Raw genomic sequence first — 12,163 nt, 5'->3', positions numbered from 1 at the left:
TCTCACACAGATCACAAGGGTCCGTAGTGTTACCAGTGATGTTGGGGTCGTGCTAAGCATAGTTCGTCATACATGTCCCGCCAAGTTTCAATAAACAGATGAAAAGTATACCGATCCCAGGCAGTTGTAACAAGTTCTGCCTAGAGCAAATCAGTGGTAAAGGAGGTGTTCTAACGTACCCCTTCCTTCTTTGCAGTTATTCTGTGGGAGGTTGAGGCTTTCCATATTGACTGCGCTTCCAGAGTTAGTTCCTTATCCAGTTCCGTCTTCAAAACTGAGAGTGAAAGATATATGTTCGACGTACTCATCCTAGGTCAGCTGGGCCTGTGTTAGCAAGCTCTCTCACTTCCTTCTATTCTCTTGTGACCTGGTGCCCAGTAAATTGTCTGTATATTTTCGCAGAGCTCATGCACTCGGAGGTTTGCCATTGCCTGCCGAGGGGCGACTGCTACATTTATTTAAAAAAAGGGAGTTCATTAACATATTTTAACACTGTTTGGGGTATGATATGGTACAATATACGAAAAGGCAAACAAAATAGTACACATAACAGAAGTGAAACTTTCAAGGCAGACAAAGAAAAAGGGAGAGACCCGAGAGAGAATGAGAGAGAGAGAAAGAATATATATCTAAATAAATTCACAATACTTGCAGATAATATAATATAAATAGACAAAATTGGCAAAAAACGCAGAAGGGTCGACCGGTGTAGGTAAACGGCACCCGTTACCGCAAGTCAATACCAATAAATCCGACGTCGGAATGGATAGCACTTTATAGTACGCACAAGCACTAGCCAGGGAACGGAAATAAGCGCCAAAAAGTAGGCACCAAAAAAAACTCCCAAAAAATTGGGATCAAAAACCCCCCAAATAGAAGGCACCAAGGAAATATAACGCTAAAAAGTAGGCACCAAAAATATATTTCCTACAAGTTTGCACCAACAAACAAGCGCTAAAATGTAGGCAGTGTTATTTCTCACTAGAAATTAGCAACCACAAGGAAAAACTCAGGAAAAATAGCCTAAAGTGTATCTAAGATATATATAAGGTATAGCTCTCTCTCTTCTTTTTCTCTACGTTATATCTTTTTTCTCTCTCGCGGAACGAAAATACCCAAAACGTTGCATGTCCTTGAAATTTTACTCTCCATTCTCGCTCGTGCATCGGCACCTAAGAAGTTTCACTTCAAAAAATTTTACAAATCACAAATGAGAATTTTGAAAAATTAGTAAATCATAAATAAACAAATATCAAAGAACGGTGATGAAAATTAGTAAAAATATTTTTGAATTCAGTATATTAATCATACCCAGCTATGTATAATATGTTCACAGGAGATTATTATAAATTGCAATTTCGTGAAACGTAGTAACCCAATATTATTTGTTTACTTAAATTAAAATCGTTATTTATTTTAAAGCATTGCTCTAAATACAGGTCTCATACATAAACAACCAAGGATCGTTTTCTCAAGTAGCCCCGGCTTTTTAAATACGTTTTTTCTGAACAAAAATTGCATGTTTTAGGGGGCCGGTGGTATAGAGCACGAAAATTCCACCTATTTTCACGATTTTTTTTTTTTGCATTAAAAATTAAAAAACCGATATTTCAGCTTTTCGCGTTTATTAATACATCTATTGAGCATACAAAATTTTTATTATTATATTATATATTTTATATTATAAAAATGCCGCTGAAGATGACCCTCTCGAAAAATCGAACCCAGACGGCATAGGTGATTTCGAGACTTTTACTCATCTGAAACACAAAATTAAAGAAGATTCTTAATCAGAAAGAGTGCAGTTATGGTCGGAAGTAATCGAAAAAATTAAAAATTGACAAAATGGCGCGCTTTTGAAAAAAGTTCGAAAAATCGGATCTTTTTCACCAGTTTTTTCGTGGAAAATAAGAAATTATTTAAATAAAAATCTAAATAAGATTGTAGTCCCGCCGTGCCGAAAAAAGTTGTCTCGAGATAAATGCGTTTAAAGTTTGAGATACAGGAGCGCGCAAGCCGCTCGCTCTCTACCTAGTTAATGGGCTGTAGAAGCTATAATATTGGGAATTTATGCATGAAAATTTCACAGTATATAAAAGATACTTCGAAATATCGAAAAAAATCGAGTTTTTGAAATTTTTAGACCACCGGGTCCCATTAAGGCTGTGCAACGCCTGTCAGGTCCTCTAGTACTCATATATGTAAATGTCAAACAGGTTGTTTTCGAAATCCTGAAACTCTTAGCTTTAAAATTATTGATTGGGCATCGGAAAAGTTTTCTGAGAACTTTAATCAAAAATAATATTGGAACTATTATTCCTCCCTTGTGACTTTACAGTCGCTTATCAGTTTGAGTGCAGGCTAAAATATTTCGCTAAGTACCTCTAGCACCCGAATTTGCAATATAAGGAGAATAATATGTGACTCCTACTCCTCTAACTGAGTGGTGGGCGTGCGAAGAATTTATCATTATTCATCATTCGGCTCCGTTTTGGCTTGTCTCATTTTCATAAATGTTGCGCGCAAAGCAGGAGTTTAATGTTAGTTTAAAATTAAAAATAATTCTCATTTTCTGCTCGTTGCCTATGCTACTGTAAGCATAGCATAACACACACCCGATCTCCCACACATCACTACGCCCATCACACAAACTCCCCAACACTCACACGCGCACTCTCAATCATCACTGCTCACCTTTGATGAGAGTGAGTAAATTTGCGCTACTTATGCTCTACACCTATAAAATCGATTCATAAGCGAACATACAAAACGTATGAAACGCGCAGGTGGTGGAGGATATTGCAACACTCGTGTTGAGTGTTTTGAAGAGCGGTGAGCTGCAGGGCGTGAAAGCGTTGCGTAGGATTTTTGCTTTAGCTATGCAGTCATGCGTTTGTAATATAATCAGCAGTAAACTTGTTACTCGCTTTAGAGGCACGAATAAGCATACAAATAAATCTACATATTTGAGTGTATGTGTGTGTGATGACATGGAAACTGATGCATTACTCCAAAGTGAAGTCTAATTAGTTTTCCTAATGAGGTGGTGAGTCATAACGGATAAGTAGTCGAACAATTAGCATCTAAACTTCTATAAAACGGCGCAACTGACAATTTTTATGCAGATGCTTATTATTTTTTTGCGAGAAAAAATATTACAATATCTATGTTACTGCAGTACAATTTTCTAGCTCACATCACAAACCTTAATTCTACAACTATATATTTTTGTAATTAGTAAATTTCTTCTATATTTCCCGTCGAAGGAAAGGATATTTACATAGCTCCATGCACGAAAATGCTTTTGAACACTAGTTTGACTGGATTAGGTAGAGTGGGGTCCCAAGGGAGGATTGCATGTGCTCATTCTCAATATTTGGGCTCCGTATTTAGCTCGTTGGACTTTGTTTAATTTATTGAACCTGGTGATAGGAGAGAATCTCACAATGAATATTGCATTCAGGGGAAGAGCGTGATGCAAAGCAGAGTTGTCTCGTGCACCTATTCATAAGCGAGAGATAAAGAGATTTAAGAGAGAGACCTTTGAGAGATAAAGAGACTTATTAGACGAATAAAATAATAAACAAAAAGCGCGACTTACAGACATACTCACAGGTGAGAAGAATATTAAGCGAATCTTACATAAATACTAATAAATCATAAAAATTAATGTATCATCTAATAGATTACTTCCAGATAATGGTAGGACTTGATTTGATACGAGTGTCTGAAAAATTTAGAAACTTCATCTTGGATGTCGATTTTTATGCTGATTCGTTTGTATGCGAGCTTGAAATATCCAGTGGTCAAAAACGCAGACTAAAATTTAAATAAAGGGAGGTTAAAATGAGGATGATAAAGATATTGACTTCTTGAAAAAAAAAATAAATAAATATAATACATCCCCAAGCGTGGGAGGGAGGGTACGATTCTTATGGCTATTATTTTTTATTATAATGTTTGCGCCTCCTTGTCTTGCCGATTGGCTTCTCTAAAGAATGCTCCCGTAGTCATTGACATAAGCTAACTAAGTTATGATAAGAATAATTAGTTTTCACGTTTGTTTGGATTGATGATAAGGCCAAAATTAGATGTTTAGATTAGACCAAAAAAATAAAAAATAAATGCGTAGAGAATAAGTTCAAACATTCGGAGGAAAATCACTCAATTTTTTATTAGTAGGAATTAATAAGCTTTTCGATGCCAGCTCTGCTTTTCCAACCTAGATAAAGAAGGAAAGTGAATGGGTCTGGCGGTGAACGAGGACAAAACGAAGTACCTCCTGTCATCAAACAGTCAGCGTACTTGCGTATTGTAGGAGACTTCGAACTTAAGGACCAGAATTAACACCGCTAACAATGTCAGCCTTGAAATCGAACGAAGAATCTCTCTTACCAACACGCGCTACTTTGGACTAAGTAGACAATTCAGAAGTAAAGTCCTCTCTCGACGAACACAACTAACACTCTACAAGGCTGTCATCATGCCCGTCCTAACGTATGGCGCACAAGCTTGTACGATGAAATTATCCTATGAGGCGTCCTTGGAATGTTTAAGAGAAAGATTCTGCGGAAGATTTTGGATGGAAACATGAGCTGTATGAGCTTTACGACGACATAGACACAGCGCAACGAATAAAGATCCAGTGGCTTCGTTGGCCGGGTCATGTGGTCCGAATGGACATAAGCGCTCCGACTCTGAAAGTCTTCCTTCTCAGCGTTGGCGCCGATTACCACGAGAAAGAAATGACTGGAGCGCTTTTGTTAAACTCGGCCAAAATCGCGTAAGCGATTATAGCGTCAATAAAGAAGAAGAAAATTCATTATTTTACTCAGAGTTATTGGTAATCAAATTTGAAATTTTGATTAATTGAAATGTTCAATTAAATTGATTGAAATAATGATTAATTGAAGGTTGAACAGTAATGGCCTTCTAATAATAATAAATTAATCACGCAGTCTAATTTAAAATCAGTCAGTAGGAAAACTCCCTTCTGGCTTGTGTAACAATATGAAATATTTTCACTTTTACTAAAAAGAATATTTCGAATTTTAATTTTCACTTTGTCTCAATAAATTTGCAAATTAGTTTCTGCTTATAATTAAAAAAAAAAAAAATAAACAAACAGAAAGCCATACGTAAAAATATGTCAGAGGGAGAGTTACCCGTTTGATGCTCAAAATACATTTGTACCCGCACTCAACTACTTACATACATATTTTTATTGTAATACGAGTATGTATGCGTGTATTTATGCATGCCCGATAATTATGTAAACTTTTCCTTTCCTTGCTTATTACCAATTTACAAAGTCAAAAGCCATTTCGAATTAATTCCGAGAAGTTTTGCTGTATTCACATGAAATTCTGCATTCACACATTCTTACATCAAAGATGAGTGTGCATGTCTGTGTTTCCATTGACGTTGACAAGTATGTATATATCCGGCAGAGAAAAATCAAACTATGTACGCTGCAAACTTTCAATTTCCTGCACTGGTAGGTGATTGAAGAAGTTATACTAGTTACAGACTGACTACAATTGTAGTAGTTGCAAAATGATCAATTAGAGATGAATGCAAAGCAAATATTTTTCTGTTACCATGAACAACAATGCCTTAAGGATGCAAGAAGTGGGCATTAGCCGCATACAAATGCTGGTGAAGTAAATTATTTGCTTTTGTAAACTGGTTTAGTATTTGGTAAAACGTTGATACAGAGGCTAGGAGCTCGTATATTTATGTGATTTTCATGTAAAGGCTGACAATTGGCATTTCATAGGATATCATCACCTTAAAATACCAATTGCTAGCTTAAAAAATAGTGGAATACGAAGTACTTCCGCTGCAAAACAAATTGAGATCAAAGTAGTTAGTTTGGAACTAGTCGGCAGGGCTGCAGGATAGGGGGGGCGTGTGTGATTTGTAAGACTGCAACAAATTTGCTATTTAAGGAAATGTCAAAATGTTCGCAGTTACCACAGAAGCAATAAATGTGCACCGAAAACACATGAGCAACAATAAAAATATAACGAATAACCGAATTAAACTCAATGATGAGGGGCAAATAAAGTCAATGGCAATAAAAAGAGATGGAAAGAAAACTGAATGGACACAAATTGGGTGGAGTTGGAATAAGTGAAATGCTTTCTGTTGCCATCGGAGTAAAGGAAAAAATTCATTTGCAGTCGATTGCTTGCAACATATTAACCATGAATACCGTGCAACAACGTAGCAGCAACAATATTGGCAATATAGACGCCAAACATCAACGCTCAAGCTGGAATTACTTCAAATTTTACTTGTTGCTTTTTCATTATTTCTGCCGCTGCTTCTATTCTCATTGTTGCTGTTGTTGCTATTCAACCAACTCCAACTGTCCAACTCGGTTCCATATTGAAATCGACTCTGCGGCTGATGGTTTTTGTTACTTGAACCCTTTTTATTGTTCTGCATTTTCTTATTGTGTTTTTTTCTTTTTATTGTTTTGGTGAGTGCCATCAGCTCTTGGCGATTGTTGGCTGTCGTAGGGTTTGAAACACGAAATCGACTTAAACTGGGTGTTGGCGGTAATGGCAAGCAATTGCAGTTAGAGAACCTGCATGGAAAGAAGTGTAGGAGTAGAAATGCATAAGTACCAGCCTGATGTGGGCGACTCCACTACTTGGCAACATTGACTTACTATTTACCGCACAAATACAATGTGGCGCATGTGGCACTATACACTCATTCATTCACACAGACATCCATATGAGACTTCCTTCTGTCCATTCATGGTTTCATGCGGCTGTATTCCTCTAACGGCTGCAAGTTCATATGCACGTTGTCTTTTACTTGTATGTGATTTTATATGTATTTGTGCATTCAATTCAGTGTGTGGAAGAAACCGCTTTCCTATGCACATCCTTTAAACTACATAGAGAAGCTAAACAAGAGGTGAAAGTCGAGAAGCAATTGAAGTTTATGCAATAAGAAAAATTGGAATGTGATTGCATTGGCTCGGTCTCAGAGACATTAAATTTGCATCGGCGTTGCTTGCTTTGTTGGTTGCGTACCTCTTGAAGGACCACAAGAATCTCATGTACATATAAAATAAAGCATGGAGACGCAATTTTGTTGCACTGTTTGCAGTAACTTCAGTATGGTTAGATTATGGCTTACCTAAGCACGAGTCTTGTTTACTTGTGCGCTTCATCTTACTGAGTCGTACGACTTGCCTTAACTTCCTTGACTTAAGGGGGTAGTATGGTTAATTCGGTGTAAAACAAGCATATTTTTCGAAATTTTTTTTGTCGACACAGTTGATTTATTCAAAATTTTAAAATTACTTCATTATAAAGTCATATTTAAAGAATATTGTGTGAAATTTTCATTGATTTTTATGAAGAAATGAGTTGGTGGCAGCGAATCTTCGCGGACGTCTCATAAAAAAGTTTTATTGCGGTGTCCCTCAGAACTCATTACTGGATCAACTAAAATCAAAAAACCAAATTATTTCATCAGCTAATAAAGTTTCGCAGGTAACAACGTCGAATTTTTTTTTGTTTTTTAATTTTTTAAAGCGCTTTGAAGTCAAAACACCGATTTTTCATAAAAAAAAACTTGAAAACTTTGTTGTTTTAAAATATGACAAAATTAAAAAAAAAAAAAACTCGAAGTCATTACCTCGTGAATAAAGTAAAGAAACAAAAAAACCAAATTTGAAAAGAATCGGTGCAGTAGATATGAATCTACAGTGGACACCGACCGTAAAAAAGGCAAGTGTGAGAAAAACGTAGGTAGCTATTTTCGGCAGCGTGAAATCCGGTTGGAGAGGTAGATACTTAATCCTTTGTGTCTTTGTCAATTTTACTCTAATGCACTTCAAACTTTCACACAATAATCTTAAGATGTTATAGAATAATTTAAAAAAAAAAAAAAAAAAAAAAATGAAAAAAAAAAATACCATACTACCCCCTTAATTAAACAGTTTGCAAAAATCAAGTTAGTTTAGATTTAACTGGCCTGCATAAAGTTGTAACTTCGGAATCTAAAATGAGCAGGTTCTGAAGTTCCCCCATGATGTTGTTGTTTGAGTGGCTGTACTTTCCAAACTGGGATACACTTAATTAGTATCTGGCGCCGTTTTAATGCGACAATCCCCTGTTATTATTTGGATTGGCTGTGTGTGCACAGCCACCTGAAAATATCTATTGTGCAGCAATCCTCTGTTATTTTTGAATGGATTTTTCCAGAGTGCTTTTTCTTATTGCCACTTCGTTATGTCTAGAGAGAAAGAAAGGGACCTCTATGTGAATGGTTTGCCGAAAGTTCGTAATTTTGTTCTTGACAACCACGGATGACTGCAGAGATAGTGAAAAAGAGTTTCCTTCTTCCCCACGTCTTCACAACTACGGCCTAAGTGGTAGTCACCGGTCACTGGCTGATCGGAACTCATGCGGAGTAGCTTGAACTTCCGTACAACCTCCATTGCAAAAGCTGTGGGGATCCTGTAGAGAAATAGACTGTTTAACACTTTCTTTGCAAATGTCCAGGTCAGGCGGCTAAGCGCTTGATGCCCCTTAGTGTGCCTTTTGGGGATAGCCTGAAGCAGTTCTTCAGCAGAGTACCCTTTTCTCTCCACTTCTACATAAAAATCACTGGATGGCTGTATATGGGCTTTTATTTTCTTCCTTTAAGTTATATAATTTTTCACAGGCAGTTGTATCGTCTACTTGCAATGCTGTAATAGTGAGACTTTAGTTCCGCCTTAATTCGGCTGAAGGAAACTTCTACTGGCTCCGCTTCGGTCGCACTTAAGGAGTATCCGAACTTAGCAAGCTCATTCGCCTTCTCATTACTCTCAATGTTCCTATGACCTGGAACCCATACTAGAGTATAACAATTTGTAAAAACAAAGTAAAAGATGTAGTATTTCACTTAAAAAAAAAAATACTAGTAACTGGATCACCCGGTTGGTACATAGACATATATTTTTGTACTTAAAACCACGCCACACTATATGCCTCTCTGCACATATGGATGTACTTATGTATGCACGCTCATTCAAGCTGACTGCGTCGCACCACGGATTAGTTGCTATAAGCCAACGAAAAGCGGCAACTTAACCGCATATAAAAACAATTTTTTATACTCAATTGAAAATACGCATGGTTACACATACATACATATGTATGTATAAATATTGATCTCTGAGTACATGTGTGTGCTTTTATCCTCTTATTTTTATAACAATAATTCACATAAAAAATATTAACGAGTATAAAATCCACTACTTGCATTCGCCCACACAAAGCATCGACGTGTATTAGGTATACCGTTACACACCAGATTCTGAAAGGATTAGATATCACTTCAGAACGCCAAAAACGCCCCAAATCGGCGTAAAAATCCATAAATAAAAATAAAAATATTCGCTCTAAAATTTCAATCAGCGCTCAACGGTTTATGATGATGACATAAACAGCAGAGCAAAAAGCAACATAAATTGAGAGCAAATAAGTGTACGAGTATGAGTCATAAAAAGAGGCAAAAATATTCAAAGCATAAAGCTCTGGGCAATCCAATTAATTGGTGTAATTACTAAGCGCTGCAATCGTATATAGGTAAGCATGTGAGGCTTATAAGTATATATGAACATCTCTGTTGGTATTTTCTATGCAATAGTTGTGCGAGAGGAGATGTTGTCTCGCTCTCCTGTTGAGGCTGTGATGATGTTGAGAAAAGTGATGAAGCAGAAAATGTAAATCTTGCCACTTAAATGTATTAAAAATGTATAGATATATGTACATATGTATGCTCACATGTACGTGCATATAGGGGAGCAATATTTATTCTTGTTCACTCTGCCATCCTTTCTACATTTCTCTTAATGGCAAAAGTGCTCATGTGTGTGTTCTTTGGTTTTGTTTATGCCCTGAGGTTTTCAATTGGAATATAATAATTCCTTCATTGGAAAGTTGTAAGCTTTTATAAGTGATTGTATGTCTAGCCTGGTATTATGTAGTTAAATATTTCATATAAAGTCAAACCCAAAAACAAAACAAAAATGCAGAAAAAAATTTCTTCAAAAAAACAAGGGGAGGGACCGCTCAAAAAAGTCTCAATTGGGAAATATGCCAACGCGTCATGCAAAAATATTGAAACCTAAGGAAAAAGTTTATTTTCAGATTATAAACACGATTTCAGCATACAAATTCTGCTTATAAATTTTTTTCAAACAAAATAAAAAACCTTTGAAAAAATTTTAGTTCCCTATTTTCAATATAAGATAAATAAACAACAGCATAAACATAAAAAAATCCACTCAGAAACGAAAAATTAAAACATGCAGATCACAACCATTCGTCGTTTTTCTAGTTTCGATTATTCACTTGATGAAAGTACTTATTTATAAAATTACTTAGTAATCATAAAAAACTATATCAAAATAAAAAAGTAGCTACTACGAGTATCACTTGTCACTAAGTCACTATGAAATTTATCCTACCTTTATTGTCTTATGTGTGCGCGTACACTTCGAAGGTCGATAGCTTAAATTTATTAGATGGATCGATAGGTATTGAAATTGCCTAGTGCAGGGCATATGTATATATGTATGTATATGTTTGCCAACTCCACTACGCTTTAACTGAGCTTCCTATTCATATACCACTCAAAGAAGGATCACACAAAGCGAAACGCATAAAAAATCACACTACAAAAAACCGCATACAAAAACACCGCACAAAAACAAGTTTCACTTTATGTACAGCTGTTGACAGCTAATTAGAAACGAGACTCATTTCAAAATAAATTTTCCATTTTCCTTTTAAACACGTATTTTCATAACTTTTTGCCAATTTTATTTAAACATATGACAAACTTAAAAACTAGTGGAAAACAATTTAATCCCAATTCTTTATTAAATATATATATTTTTTTTAAAGCATGTGAAATGCAGGATTTGGATAGGGCAACTAATTAGAAACAGTAATGTATTATCAGATCTACATAAAGATTATGTTAGTATTTGATTCCATAACTCTTTTGCTTCAACACATCGATTGCGCATTGATGGAATGAGATTCTGACAGCGCGCCACAGGTATTGCTTGCCATGCCGTTTTTACTTCGGCAAAAAGGACATCCATATTTGGGATATTTTTGGCACTCACGGCTTTTTTAACGTCACCCCAGAGATGCTCTATTGGGTTTAAGTCCGGACTGGATGATGGCCATTCCAAAACATTGATGGAATTTTCGTCGAAAAACTGTTTCGTCAACTTTGACGTGTGCTTTGGACCATTATCCTGTTGAAATTTCCATATAACAGGCAAATTTTCCTCAACCCACGGCAACATTACATTTTTTAGTATATCAACGTATTTCTCCTTATTTGAAATTCCATCAATCCTATGGATTGGGCCAACACCATTCCACCAGAAACATCCCCACACCATGATTGATCCTCCACAATGCTTCACTACCCGTGGAACGTAGCGAGGATTGAATTCTTGGTTGATTGGCCGTCGAACATACCTTCTACCATCTGGGCCTATGCGATTTATCTTGGTTTCATCGCTCCAAACGATATATTTCCATTGATTTGGAGTCCATGACCAATGGGATCTCGCAAAGACTACTCGCCGTCTCCTTTGTATCTTGGTTAGAAGGGGCTTCTTGCGTGCTGCTCTGTCATGCAGTCCAGATTCGACCAGACGCCGAGCAATTGTCCTCTTGGATATTTCGAAATTATATTGATCCTGAATTTTCCGTTGGATGTTAGTGGAAGTCTTTTTTGGGTCTCTTTTGGAGATGATTGCTATCTTGCGGTCAATTTCTGCTGAAGTTTTCCGCGGCCTTTTCTTACGTGGAACATTGTCAAAAGTCTTAAAAAGTTGGATATGCTTTAAGGCATTAAAAACCATTTTTTTTGAGCATTTGACTTGCTTAGAAATTTCACTGTACGACTTTCCAGCTTTACAAAGGTCAAAAATGGAGCTCCGCAGGGCAGGTGTACAGCTGCTGCTTTTTCCCATTACACATCTTGAAGACGAATATTTTAGTTGCTTTTAAACAACCAATTTAAAATATATACACACCAAAAAGTCGATTATATTACTATTAAAATAACACAACTTGCCGAATATGCTTCCATTGAACAACTGTTTCTAATTACTCGTCTC

The sequence above is a fragment of the Anastrepha obliqua genome, chromosome 4, assembly GCF_027943255.1.
Source record: "Anastrepha obliqua isolate idAnaObli1 chromosome 4, idAnaObli1_1.0, whole genome shotgun sequence".
Taxonomy (NCBI): domain Eukaryota; kingdom Metazoa; phylum Arthropoda; class Insecta; order Diptera; family Tephritidae; genus Anastrepha; species Anastrepha obliqua.
Note: the sequence above shows the minus strand (reverse complement) of the source record.